Source organism: Mya arenaria, chromosome 11 (assembly GCF_026914265.1).
Source record: "Mya arenaria isolate MELC-2E11 chromosome 11, ASM2691426v1".
In the NCBI taxonomy this organism is placed as follows: Eukaryota; Metazoa; Mollusca; class Bivalvia; order Myida; family Myidae; genus Mya; species Mya arenaria.
The window spans coordinates 68,683,853-68,698,879 of NC_069132.1; the positions used below are offsets into that span (position 1 = coordinate 68,683,853).

Sequence of the window (15,027 nt, forward strand, 5' to 3'; positions counted from 1 at the left end):
AATACAATTTTCAAATACACAAAATGGATGGATATAATATATTGCATTTAATTGTTACTTATATTTTATAATTGCCATATATGCACAGGTACAATTCTTAACTATATACTTAATTTCATAAAAATCATCATAGCGTTCGTTTTATTTCATCACCCGGTGCGTAACATAATGAAGCGACTATTTTTTTTTTTTTAAACTCAATGTATTCTATAAACTTAAAGCTTTAACTCCAGAAAATCCGCCTGTCAACATTATTTATGTCAAACTGTTGCCTGCGAATTATAAAAACACCGTTATCTTACTACCTTTTTTTGCAATGCTTTACGTATTGGGTACACCTCTATTATATACGTTCTATACCTGGGATTTTAGATGAACTTTGTATAAATTAATATAATGGTGTTGTGTAACCTCAAGAAGCAATAGGGCACAGTTTCTAGAAGACATCCCAGCTTCAGCAACATAAACATAAACACAATCTAAGGTCTAAAAATGTTTCTCTAAAAAACAAGTTTAATCCTTGATGTCTGGCATTAAATATTTATCAAGGTGAGCAGATAGGCTTAGTTATTTTGTTTATTGTGGATATTTCATTGGAGAAATTGTACGAAATTGTATTTACCACAGGTTTATGGGTCGGTGGAATTACCGAAAATCCGAAAATCCCCGTAAATACCGAAAATCCCCGTAAATACCGAAAATCCCTTCCATTCTCTGAGGTATATAGCGTTTTCTTTAATACGCCCGGATTTACTGCATTATTGTGTTCGAATGTTGTATGCCGTAATTGTTGGAGGTTGGAGAGGGGTGGGGAAGCCTGGGGAGGGTGGGGGTGGGGGTCGTGGTGACTAAAACCCGGGACCCCCTTTCATTTTACATCGAGTGTGCGAGGTGGTTTGTACGCCGGGAGTAATTACTTATTATTAGTGTCATCGCTTGTATGGCATAGTTGGTTGTAGAGAGGGGAAGGGGAGTCGGTGGAGGGGTGTTGGGGTGACTTAAACGTAATCAAAACCAACCAAAAGACACTTAAATGTGCGATCTGATAAGACAGCAGACGGTAATAAAGATACACAGAAGTTGTGTACTTTACATGGGCTGGAGTTATTTTGTTATCGTAGATATTGATATTTAATGTTTTAACTTCAAACTAGTAATTCAATTGATATCACATTATATTTTTTTATTGATTTTCTGATTTTTAATATGTCGCACATTGATTGTTTAATAGCTTTTGTATTGATATTGCTTGTAATTAGTTATCAGTTTATGTTGTTGAAAGCGGTTTTGTATATAGAAATGGTGCTGTATAAGTTAATCGATAAATAATAATTAATTGTGTATTGTGAACAAGTTGTGTGTCGAGAAAGGTGAATAACTGGTATCAAGCGGGAGTTGATTATACAATTGTCCTTATGTGTATCATAAGGAATTGTATGTGTCTCAACTGTTATGTGGAATCGCTTTGTAATTTTCATTGCACAATCTCGCGAAGAAATAAATGCAAATTGTACAATTTCACTTAAATACCATCACTGCACCTAAATACGAATCATCAACATCATATTAACATTGGTCATGATAGGAAAGTGTTATTAATGAATAAAGGCATAATCTTAATATTTTATATCGTAAAGCATACCGTTTAAATACTTACATGCAATACTCGTCTCAATATCGATATGGACATGTCATTGTGAGATATTGGTCCATGTCTGTTATCTATCAGTAATGACACCCCGCTGTGACAGATTCTTATCGTGCGGTCAGTACCTGGAACCATGCTGTCACTGATGACTATAATACCATGTGTATTGAACCCCAATCAATGGCGTTCTGGTTCAAAACGGAATGCTCCTGTGAACCAGAAATTAAATCTTAACAAGTAAGAGTACGCGGTGTATGAGAGAAACATCGGAAGCCAGAATATTTATTTCTTAGTGTAATGCAGTTCAAGAGTACGTTGCACGTCAGTGTTTACGATATTAAAGAAATTTAATATAATACACCACTGAGGGCCATATGACATAATAAGGACAGGCCATTTACCCATCGGAGGGGTATATGGACCGAGGCGTAAGCCGAGGTCTGTTCACCTTCGGGGGCTGAGTAGGCGGTTATTAAAATGCCATATGTCCCGAAGTGGTATATGATATGAAAGAGGATGATCTTAAGCGAAGTGATTTTGCTAATTTTCGACCATATGAGAGCGTTCAGTTATGGCAGGATGAATGTGGACTTGAATTGGACCAAAGATTTGTATTATATATATATTTTTTCTAATTTAGATGAAAACAGATTGTTCATTCACCGTGCCATATCCAGACCACACCACGAGGAGGCGCTCTCGTCATGGCCCATCCCCCACCCCCACCCAAAACCTACCCTCATTTAGTTGAAGAAGTTTCAACACATTCCTAATTTGTTACGTACTACAGCTTCAGAGAACAGTGAAATGCAACAGCATCTTCAAAAAATCATAAAAAAATTGGTCTAATTGAAAATAACCTCCTTCCCTTATGGACTTTCATTTCGTATTATTTTAAGACGGACTGCTTATGCAATGTTAAAAATATTCATCAATTAATCCCGAAAGAAATCGATACTTATTTTGAAATAATCATCCTATTCTGCGAAAACAGTTAGGTTGCCGAAACATTCACATTCTTTGTATTTTACATGTTGTTGCTGTTCTAAAAATAAGCTGTTTTAGCACCAGCGCCTTCCAACCGTAACTCACAAGATGAATAACCAGGGCCGAACATTATTTGAATTTAACGTATACCAAGGTACATAGTCATATATTACGAAGTACATTTATTTAACGTTAATTGAACGTGTCGATATATGCAACGTCTATATGTCGATATGAGTAATCGTCTATTTGGGAAACTATAATATGCAAATGATACAGTACGTCATCCTGATAGGAACATGTAGTAATGTCATTAACACTTGACAGGTGTGAAAAGGGTCAAGTCGCCACTCAATGGTAGGGCCAACACGGTAGCGTTTCCTGTGTAAAAATAACATGCCAAACTTAGTTATACTTGTCACCTGCTGTCAACAGAACGGAATCATTACATAAATACCAGGTAATTTTTTAGTAGTCTCATTCCGTAATTAAACGCACACTCTTGGATTTCCTTAGTTTTTTAAGTTTTCACTATAAACATATAGAGAAAACCCATGACCCCCCCCCCTCCCCCGGGCGGGGCCAATTTTGACCCCAGGGCCATTATTTGAACAAACTTTGTATAGGTCCACTAGGCGATGAATCATGCCAAATATATAAGCTCTAGTCCAAGTAAGTTAAGAGGAGGAGATTTTTTAAGTTTTAACTATAAACATATCAATATTATACCAAGAACAATACCAATATAATTGATAAAACATACATATATATAGAAACACTGACGTGCAATGTACTCTTGAACTGCACTGCATTAAGAAATAAATATTCCGACTTCAGATGTTTCTCTCATACACCGCGTACTCTTACTTGTTACCTTCGTGTAAATAAAACAGAACAGATATTTTATTAAGACTTGTACAACGTACATCATCTTCTTAACCACAAATGAATAATAAATAAACAAACACATGGTATGACATAGGTTATACAGACATAGGTTATACATAATATGAAATAGAATCATAAATACATTCAAAAAATTATTCACATCAGGTGAGGATGAACAAAACTATTATAATTATAAGTGAATATTTAAAGTTTATCTTCAAATACTCCTTTGTGTAAATACAAGATTTAATTTCTGGTTCACAGGAGCATCCCGTTTTGAACCTGACCGCCATTGGGGTTCAATACACATCGTATTATAGTCATCAGTGACAGCATGGTTCCAAGTACTGACCGCACGATAAGAATCTGTCACAGCGGGGTGTCATTACTGATAGGTATCGGACATGGACCAATATCTCACAATGACATGTCCATATCGATATTGAGACGAATATTTCATGTATGAATTTAAATAGTATGCTTTATGATATTAAATCTTATATTAAGCCTTTATTCATTAAATACACTTTCCTATCATTGTCATGACAAATGTTAAAATATGTTGATGATTCTTATTTAGGTACAGTGATGGTATTTATGTGAAATTGTGCAATTTGCATTTCTTTCTTCGCGAGATTGTGCAATGAAACATACCAAGCGATTCCACATAACAGTTGAGACACATACAAATCGTTATGATACACATAAGAACAATTGTATAAACTAGGCACACAATTGTTAGATATTCTTTTTCTTATGTACAAGTGATTCAAAGGTAATATTTCTACTATTGATACAACCTTATTCATTGTGATTTGACTATAATGTTTTCTGGCTTCATGTAAATGACCGTCCGATACTCGTATTGGTTATCATATGAATTGTAGTTAGAAATTTACATTATATCTGCCGCCATGTATATATGTTTTGTATAGGACCTCATTTGTCATGTTTATGGTATGAGAGAATAAACCGTGTTTGACTTTGACTTTGAATATAATCAACTCCCGCTTGATACCAATTATTCACCTTTCTCGACACACAACTTGTTCACAATACACAATTATTATTTATCGATTAACTTATACAGCACCATTTTTAACCACACGTTCAAAGGCGCTTTACAACGAAATAAACGGATAACTTATTACAGGAAATACCAATAACAAATAATACACCTTTAAAGCATTCAATATACGATATACTTAAAATACAAATAGCAACCAAACACAATGAAATGTGATATTGAACTAGTCGTTAAAACATTAACATATATGAAATTAAAAGGACTTCCCGGGATTTAGCCATCCCCCTCGTCCGACTTCCACACCCCCCTCCACCCACCAACAACTTTGGCTTACAGGACGACCAAAATGAAGTATTAAATATCGGCGTACACACCCTCGCATACTTTTTTGTATACGGTAAGGTACGACCCTACCCTCCCTTACCTCTCTACAATTTGAAATGAGATATGTGAAAGTAGTATTTGAGACTTCTTCGTAGCCACCACCCCCTCCTCCGACTCCCCCACCACTCTCCAACCAACCTCAACCACGACATACAACCCACTTAAACACCATACAGTTTTAAACCATACTGCATACTCTTGTGTATGTACTTAGAAATATGAATGGGGTTCCCGGGGTTTAATCACTCCCTGCCCCACCCCAACTACTCCGACTCCCCCACCCCTCTCCAACCACCAAGATATACAGCATACAACCCACTAAAACACAATGCAATTTTGAAGGAACGGCGTAAGAACCTCCTCGCATACTCTTCTTTTGTACGAACTTTTGAAAATGAAAGGGGGTCCCGGGTTTTAGTCACCACGACCCCCATCCCCACCCTCCCTAGGCTTCCCCACCCCTCTCCAACCTCCAACAATTACGGCATACAACATTCGAACACAATAAAGTAGTAAATCCGGGCGTATTTAAGAAAACGCTATATACCTCAGAGAATGGAAGGGATTTTCGGTATTTACGGGGATTTTCGGATTTTCGGTAATTCCACCGACCGCAGGTTTATGATACATGGGGTATATATATAAATACAAGTGTAATAGTAACTTGGAATAGAATTATATTAATAAATGTGTTTACTGAATCCAAATAGTTCTATTTATTGATATTGTTAGTCAAAATTGTTCTTAATGTGCTGACCAAACACTTTATTTACCTCTGTTTTATTATATAAGGCAAAAAACATTCCTAAGGCTAGGTAGGTAGGGTTTTTTTTTAGTGTTTTTTTAATAAACCTTTGGATCGGAATGTTGAAAGTATTGTCTGCCAGCATAAGCACAGTACTATAAGACCCCCTTTAATAGTATCGAATGCTAAGTCAATGACATTTGACACAAAATAAGACTTGTTTGTAGTTAAAATAACCTATTATAATTATAAACAACAAAATAAATCATCTCTGGTTGTCCGGTTAGCGCAGTGGTTAGCGCACTCACTTCTCACCAAGGCGACAAGGGTTTGATTCCCGGCCTGGCGCATGTGAGTTTGGTTAGTGGTCACCGAGCCGGACAAGTGGGTTTTCTCCGGGTACTCCGGTTTCACCCACATCACAAGACCACACTCTCGCGCAACATCGTGCCAACGAGAGTGACTTAGTATAAGCTATCATAGCTTCCTTCACAATCGTTGTAAAATATATAATGGTTAATGGTTAAAGTAAATAAATCATCTAGTTTACAAAAACTAAGATGTAGAACTTGTGAATGGCGGGGAAATACCTTCTATTACTAAAAAATGTCAACATTTGGTACTGGCTGCCGAAAAGACGTTAGATGTTCGTAACAAATTTTTGCGGAGAGTGGCGATATATGTCAATGTTATCCGAGTTGTAATGGTAAGTGTTGAGTTAAACAGGAATTCTGCGTGTATTATTTGTTCTGTCATCAAAAGCATCCTTTTCAAATTCCAATATGCAATAACATTCGGAAGTAAACAAAAATATTCAATGTTCCTATTGCCAATATCTCTATATTGTTTTTTTATAAAAATGGAAAAGCAATCAAAATGTTATTTAATAGAACTTAACTGTAGATGGGCCACAATTGGCGTCAAACAGTTTGCATTTCACTATCATTACGACTGACAGGAAGTAAAGGTTTTCACCTGTTTCTTGCTCTTTTCAGACAATGTGCATGCTACAAAAAGTGTTTATTTTTCTGTTTCGCATTAAAAAGTTTCAAAATTTATCTTTTAGTTTAAGCTAATGAATAAAATAGAACTGAATTAAATAGTATTTCAATTTCTGATATTGTTGCTCGTTGTTGTTCGTAGTTAGGTAAAACTGCCAAATGTATCCATTAATTCATATGATTGGCAATGTTATTCACGACATTGAGTTTGACTTTTGCTACTGGACACTGCAGGTTGATGGTTAATCACTTAAACATTCAGCACATGGTTTGCAGCCCCTTTGATCTTCAGATTCCAGACTACCGAATCTTGCACTGAAATTCTCACAGGTCAACTCAAATTTCATGCTTACTTGAGAAGTTCCGATCATAAACGATTTCTCACGGGAGCTGAGGTCAATAGAAAGCCCTGTTTAAATATCTTTGTCAGATAGCACGGTTAATTTTTTGTTTCCATTACCATTTTCTAGGGACACGACAGTCATCAAAATTATACTTTAGGATGAACAAGCCGGAATTCTTATATATATATATTATTGCTTGGCATCAAATTTTTTAACAAGACCTGCTATATATTATTCAGAATTTGGATAAGTCTGGGAGACATATAACCAGTGCAGGGGTTGTAGGCCTGTGTTAATTTCGACCACTGGGACTCGGGGTTACTAAAATTGGTTTTTGGGCAGAAAAAAAGTAAGGTCGGGGGGTAAAAAGTGTGGTTGGTCTGGTGACCAGAAACAAGAACTTTTTTTTAGGCCTGGGTATCATGAGGCTAAAACTTTGTCATATCTCAACTAAAGTTCTAACTATTACATAATAGGTTTCGTTTGAGAAAAAAAAACACTCTTAGAAAAAAGGAATAGTAACAGAAGTTGAATGCCATTGTAAAGCTAAAATAAAAGATGCTATTCTAAGAACCTTAGCTTTCGGCTAATTGCACCCAAGTTTTCCAGACGAGAAATGTTTTATGCCCGATCAAATCGACTTATGTGCCATAACAAACTTCATAATTTATCACGATACTTGTGAAAATTAATTTAAAGGCATCTCGTAAAGTTGTATGTGTACACAAACAAACAATATTCCAACTTTATTGTTGACAACTTGATGTAAATTTTATTGTCAACACTTGCAGAGTAGCATGCTTAAGTGTGGTGATGTTTTCTCAGCAGTAAATAATACGCATTTTCACCAATCAGAAATGCCCTGGGCAAATTACAATTTTTTTTAAAACAACAACTTGGGAATGGTAAAGTCAATGTTACTGATAAGTTTAATATTTGAATGATGTATTGTGAAGCCTCAGAGGTACATGTACCATGGGTTTGCATTTGGGGTTAGTTGTGGCAAGGCCAAGATCATTAAAAAAAAAGGAAAACAATTTTGGCTCAGAATGTTGTGCAGTAATTAAGCTTGTTATACAGTAAGCTTATGTACATTGGAATTGGGGAAAAGAGGAAGAAGGTCAAGGTCACTTCTTGCATTCATATTCAGTGCATGCCATAATCTAGAAGGCCTCTTTGGTGCATTGTATTGAGTATATATATTGATATAGTATAGATATTGTAAGAACATGTATTGTACAAAGCTATCTATTCCAATTATTTCATTTTTACTAAGTTTCAGGGAATATTTGCCTCCTGCTGAAGAGGAAGGGGCGGGGGGAAGTAAAAATTACACAAACTTTAAGTTTTTATGTTTGTATGTTATGTTGTTTGAGCTTTAACTTAAGTAGCTTTTGTCAGATCAGCACTTTCCTTTGACAATACATGTAGGCACCTCAGAGAGGTCAATGTGATGAAGTGGTCAATTTGGTTCAGTTGTTAAAGATGTTTGCAGTTTTTGAGTCAAGGTGGTCCAGTCTTTATGCATGTTTGCATCTTAGTCAGGTCAATGAGGTCCAGTCATTATAAATACTTACACATTGGAGAGGTCAATGTGGTCCAGTCGTTGTAGATGTTCACATCTTAGACGGGTCAAAGTAGTGCACTTGTTAAAGTTGTTTGCACCTTAGACAGGCCAAGGTAGTGTATAGTCGTTATAGATGTTTGCACCCTAGATGGGTCAATGTGGTGAAGTTGTTATAGATGTTTACACCTTAGTGGCGTTGCAATAGTTTTGTGGTTAAAGATGTTTAAGTCCTTGGAAGGTTGAGATGTTGTAGTGATTATAGATGCTTGCACCTCAGAAAGGTTGAGTTGGTGTATCATTATGGATGATTGAGTGTTTTGTTCTCTGTGACCTATACTTAAGAGTAAAAACAGCAGCTGCTGTGCACCTCATCCAAGATGTTGTAAGGTTAAGCCCCAGAAGGATCTTTTCCTCATGGCCTCCCATAGCCAGCCCAAGCAATTACCTGATTTTAAGAGCATTCTCCAGTTACGGCAACACACCCACTTGGCCTAAAAAGATTCCCACACTTTTGGTTCGGGTTATCTGTTCCTGCCTATGAAATAGGTGCCGACCCTACCTGTGTTATAGTCTGTTGGTAAAAAAATTAAATAATATCAAGTCTGTGTTCTAATATAAAGTTTTAAACATTTAAAACTTTATACAGAAAATCACATTATTGCCAAATGATGATAATTACGTTTTTACATAGAGCCTAAGTAAAGAAAAAAACTACCTACCCTACCTGTTTTTGAAAAGGCTGCAACCTTAATCAAACTATTTTTTTTGCCCGACTGGTTATTAATGTGATTCACTTCAGCTAAGGGCTCTCTCTTCACAGTCAAAGTATAATGAATATAGCATTCTATTACCGTACATTGTTTTTGTAATACTGAAGGGTAAAATGGTTCAAGTTTCATCTCTTCGGGTCTTTCTTCTTCTGTATCTTATGATAACCAGGGATTCTACCTGTAAGTTCAGAATTAATCTTGAAATGAGGATTAAGAGCTTTTAGTATCAGACTTTTGTACAGTTGCAGGCCGTCAACCAATTCCTATATTCCTATATTTTCCTATATTTTTGAGAAATTTCCTATATATTTCAAAACCTCCTATATTTCCTATATTTTCCTATATTTTGGATTTTGTTCCTATATTTTTCTTAAAAAAGTTGTGCTGGGATATATTTGAAATCATTCAAAGGATTGATACTGCCTTTAGATATTGTTTATTTACAGTTTAATACTGTCTTTATCCTCTAAACCATCACCATCAATCAGAATTGCTGTTGTACACACATGGTTATCCATCTGGACACCTTTGATGAAGAGTATGACGAACATCAAATCATAAAGGTGTCCACATTGGTGACCACAGTTGTGTTGCTGCAGCATAGTCTGCCTTGATGGAGAGGTTTAACGGGGCTGTACTCCGTATGATGAAATAGCGAAAAAAAGAAGAAAATTGTCGAAAACTGACATAAACTTGGTATCGATGTGTACAATGCATTGAAACTTACTAACTGAAGTACCAAATAGTTTACAATTAATTTATTTTTTTCGCAGGTTTTTTGGGAATTTTTCCATTAAAAAAGATTACTAGGTATGTCTACCTAGTAGAATTCATTCCTTATGCGTGATTGTCTAGTCGATGTTATCACGTGATATTATCATGTTAGGTATATAGCTGAAATATTCCTTCTAAGCACAGTGAATACAACACTGGACTGCAATTTTGAGGACCCTGGTTTGAAACCAGAGGCCAAAGGCCAGAAAAACCTTATGCGATGGTAATGTGTACGTAGTATGGGGGTCTGTGCGTCTGTAAACAATTTCTTGTTAACACGATACAGTCTTCAGTTTTGATTGTATTTCGGTGAAACTTGTACAGTAGTTAGATAACCATTAGAGCTTGGTTCCATCTGTAAACCAGCCAGATCCGCCCATGCATGCCTAGATTATGGGCCTTGAAAGTATAAAAAAAATCAGTGCTTCTGTAAAGCAATTGCTTGTGAAAAACGATACAGTCTTCAGTTTCGATTGTATCTCGATGAAACTTGTACAGTATCTAGATATCCATTAGAGCATGGTTCCTTTCGAAAGCCAGATCCGCCCATGCATGCCTAGATTATGGGCCTTAAAAGTATAAAAAAGTTTTTGCGTCTGTAAAGAATTGCCTGTGAACATGATACAGTCTTCAGTTTTGATTGTATTTTGATGAAACTTGTACAGTATTTAGATATCCATTAAAGCTTGGTACCTTTTGAATTTCTATTTTTAGCCAAGTTTACATGTAAAGTCACAATTGCTTGTAAACGTTTGTTCAAATTATGCCCCTGGGGTCATAACTGGCCATACCCAGGGTTCACAGGTTTGGTATACTGAAATTGTGAAATGTTAAAAACCTTTTTGTCTAAAACAGCTATGCAGATCCTTGCTGTTTTGAACAAGGCTTTATTTAGTGGTCCACTACCATGGTTGCTCAAATTATGCTCCTTGGGTCAAAACTGGCACTGCCCAGGGGTCACAAGTTTCTTAGAGACTTATTTAAGAAATATTTTTATTTTTTAAGCTACAGAAATTAAATTTTGATCATGAGTACAGTTTTAAAAGCAAATATGTTTTACCCTCAGATTACCTTAACATGGCACATATTAAAATAGATCATGCAACTAATCTGCTTACAACACTTTCTGTCCTCAGGTGTTGAACATGCAGCATTATTTAGCCTAACCGAAACACAAAAAGTGAACTATCTATTTGTTACCTATTACTCATACGTACATGCTCTGGATTGAAAATGACCGCAAGAGCCATGCAAGTAGAGCATAGGCCCTCTTGTTTTTACAATTATGATATTGAAGAGTAAAAAAAAATATTAAATAATTGTCCTGAGATTTGTTACAGAAAAAAACTTTTTTGGTGCCAATCTGGTGTACAGTCCCTTTAAGGAATGTGGATTAAGTGAAACACAGATTTTATGATTATAGCCAATAATCAAGTAAGTTAATGTTCACTTACATACTAAATGTACTTAATGTCAATTTTTCAACCTTAAAATTTCTATATTTTGCCCAGAGAATGCCAAAACCTCCTATATTTTTGGACAAAATTTCCTATATTATTTCCTATATTTTCACTAAAACTTGGTTGACGGCCTGCAGTTGTAAAGATTGTTTTTATTTTGCTTGGACAGTTGCATCAAAAACAGTTGGGAGTACCATGAAATGTCATACAAATTACTGTGGAATCAATTTCAAAAAAGAGTCTTAGCTTTCATACTCAAACTGATCCCCAGCTATTTTTAAAATTATCAAATAAATACAAAAAGACTTGCGAAACAATATAATGTCAAAAAGGGTTAAAAGCCAATTAACCATGCTTATGGAAGTATTCCCTCATACTTGAACAGATTCCCAGCTATTTTTCAGGATGTACAATTATCAGATGGAACAATGAATTTGGGATCAATTTCAAGAAAATGGGTCTAAGCCTCTTTACCCTGCTTTGGACATAAACCCCTCATATTCAAAAGAAACCCCAGCTATTTTTCAGGATTTAAAATTATCAAATGAATATAAAAATGACTTCAGAAACAATGTCGCAAAGGGTTAAAAGCCAATTTACCCTGCTGCGGGCATAAATCCCTCCTACTTGAACCAAGCCCCTGCTGTTTTTCAGGATGTACAATTATCGGATGAATACAAAAATGACTTACATGTAGGAATCAATTTAAAGAAAGGGGTCTTAGCCCCTTTACCCTGCTTCGGGCATAAATCCCTCATACCTGAACAGAACCTCAGCTGTTTTACAGTATGTACAATTATCAGATGAATACAAATGACTTTGGAAACAATTTCAAAAAAGGGGTCTAAGCCCCTTTGCCCTGCTTTGGCCATGAATCCCTTAAAACAGAACCCGGCATCTTTTTTCAGGATGTATAATTACCAGGATTTAAAACCCCTGGTAAAAAGGGTATACATAGTTTGTTTTTTTCTGTTAATTAAAATAATACTCTTTTTTAAAATCAATATATATAAAAATGTACATTGTGTAACAAACATAAATTTTGAGTGATTAACTTTTGACTTCTTACTAAATTATACATTTATGGAGAATATCAATTACTGATAACAAGATTGTAATCATGTATTTTATAGCTGGAAACATTCAAATATTAAAGACTGGTGAGTCCTAAAAGATTTTCAGTGATCAACAATTGTCTCATAAGATAGAAATACCATGTTTTCTGCACCTTTCTTTCAAATTAAACACGGTATCTTTAATAAGAACCATTTTTTTTCAACATTTATTCATCCTTTTTGGTATATTATAACAATTGTATTATTGTGGTAAATCTTATTTTGGAGTAAGAGTGCATCTTTAAGATATCACAGTTTAAGTTTTAATGTTTTATTTCAACTGAAATAGTACATGAAATTACCTATTTTGAAATCTGTCAAGGGCATGATTGTGTTGGCAATAATTTTGTTTGTGAATAAATTTTAAATGTTACCTGAATGAAATTTTTCTTTATTGATAACTTTATTTTAAAATAAAACTATTGATCACATAACTATATGCATTAAAAAATAAAATAAATCCACGCAAATACTAACAAAACAACTGGTAGTGCCTCGGAAAAAAGTCAGAGAATGGAAAATTGCAGCTAATCCATTAGGAACTCCTACTTTCTCATAACAACATTTTAGTTTGTCTTAGAAGATATTAAATAAATGTCCGAAAAATGAACTATTATGCCAAGAAGCATAAGTAAAATTAATGAGTTTTGAATCAGTTTAGGCTGGGAATTCAATAATAATTTGTTGCAGACATAAAGTCTGTGAGTGAGGCCCTTCAACCGTCTGGAAGAACGACCCTTTAAAAATGTCACAAATTATTTACTGTCATTTTCCTGCTAATATGATTCTCTTGCTGAGACTACTAATTTGAAAAGTAATTTGCAAACCCATTATGAAAATATCCTATCAATAGCGGCAAGCAAATCATCTTTGCACGCGCCAGTGTGCCGAGGGCTCCATCAATATTGATCGCCCTATCACAGTTTGTATTTGTCCAGTGTTTACAAGTACTGGTGTGGATTGCTATCTATTTGAGAGAAAAAATCTTGCTTTACCTTGTTACCAGTTTTTGAACTTTATGCTATGTTTTGGAAGACTTAGAAAATGTCAGACCACACCAAATTCTTTTTTGTTCAAAATATGTATAACCGAACCAAATTTGACTGAGTGCGTGAAATAAAAATTCTTTTTCCATTTCGTTAAAAAACAGAAGCAGGTAAAAGTGAACTAATTTTTAGCTGGAATATTAAACAATAAGGAGGGCTATACAATTGGCTTCAGCGTTAGCGCTCGTTTTAAGACTGTTATAAGTTTTAGGGAAAATTGGCATTTTCACTTCCAATATATATACTATTCATATAATCCAAGTTTTAGGGCACATTGTGTGAAGTTAAGAGTTTTAGGGCAAGTTGGCATTTGCACTTAAAACTCCAATACTGTTCATTTAATTCACTTAATAGCGACAGTTGTTTAGGACCATCACACAATCAGGTTCAACAACTCCATATCATACTAAATACAAATTATTGCTCCTGACTGACTTGGGAACTTTGTTTAAAGTTTTAGGGCCAATTGTGTAAGGTTAAAGTTTTAGGGCAACTTGTTATTTTCACTAATAACTCCTATATCCTTCATTTAATTCACTTCATACTTCACACAATTGTTGATGGCCATCATACAATTAGATAACATAATTCAATGTTATCCTAAAAATGAGTTATGGCCCTTGATCAAATTTAAAAGTTTGGTTAAAGTGTAAGGGCATCTTGGAGTTTTCACTTATAACTCCAATTCCATTCCTTCAATGGACTTCAAACTTTACACATTCATTCAAGACCAATACACAGTTAGATTACATAAATAATGATTATCATAAATACAAATTATGGACCTTGATCGACTTAGAAAGTTTGGTTAAAGTTTTAGGGCAACTTTGGGTTTTAACTAAGAAATCAAATAATGTTCATTCAACGAACTTTACACTTGACACAGTAACTGTTGTCACAGCCATCGCACGATCTGGTTATGTAACTCCATATTAACCTAAATACAAATTATGGCCCTTGATTAACTTTTTCATTACTTTTTTTATACGCCCGAAGGGTCGTATTATGTTATGGCCTCCATCGTCTGTCCGTCCGTCTGTCCGTCCGTTAGGAATTCCATGTCCGGGCCATTACTTGGTAACTAATAAAGCGATTATCAAATAACTTTATACAAATCATCACTACATTAAAAGGATGTGTCGCGCGCAATTTCCAGGTCCATACCTCAAAGACTAGAATCACCATGGGGGTGCGTTAGCAATTCCGTGTCCGGGCCACAACTTTGTCACTAATAAAGTCATTTTCAAATAACTTTATACAAAGCATCATTA

General features: G+C 35.2%; 1 protein-coding gene across 1 annotated transcript in view; it reads left to right on the plus strand.

Moving 5' to 3' along the window:
• The first annotated feature begins 438 nt into the window (after positions 1–438).
• Positions 439–15,027, plus strand: part of LOC128208725 (uncharacterized) — a 102,099-nt gene continuing 87,510 nt past the window's right edge. The window contains exon 1 of the mRNA XM_052912275.1: positions 439–549. The gene's annotated coding sequence lies outside the window, so the exon portion shown is untranslated. The remainder of the gene's footprint in view (positions 550–15,027) is intronic.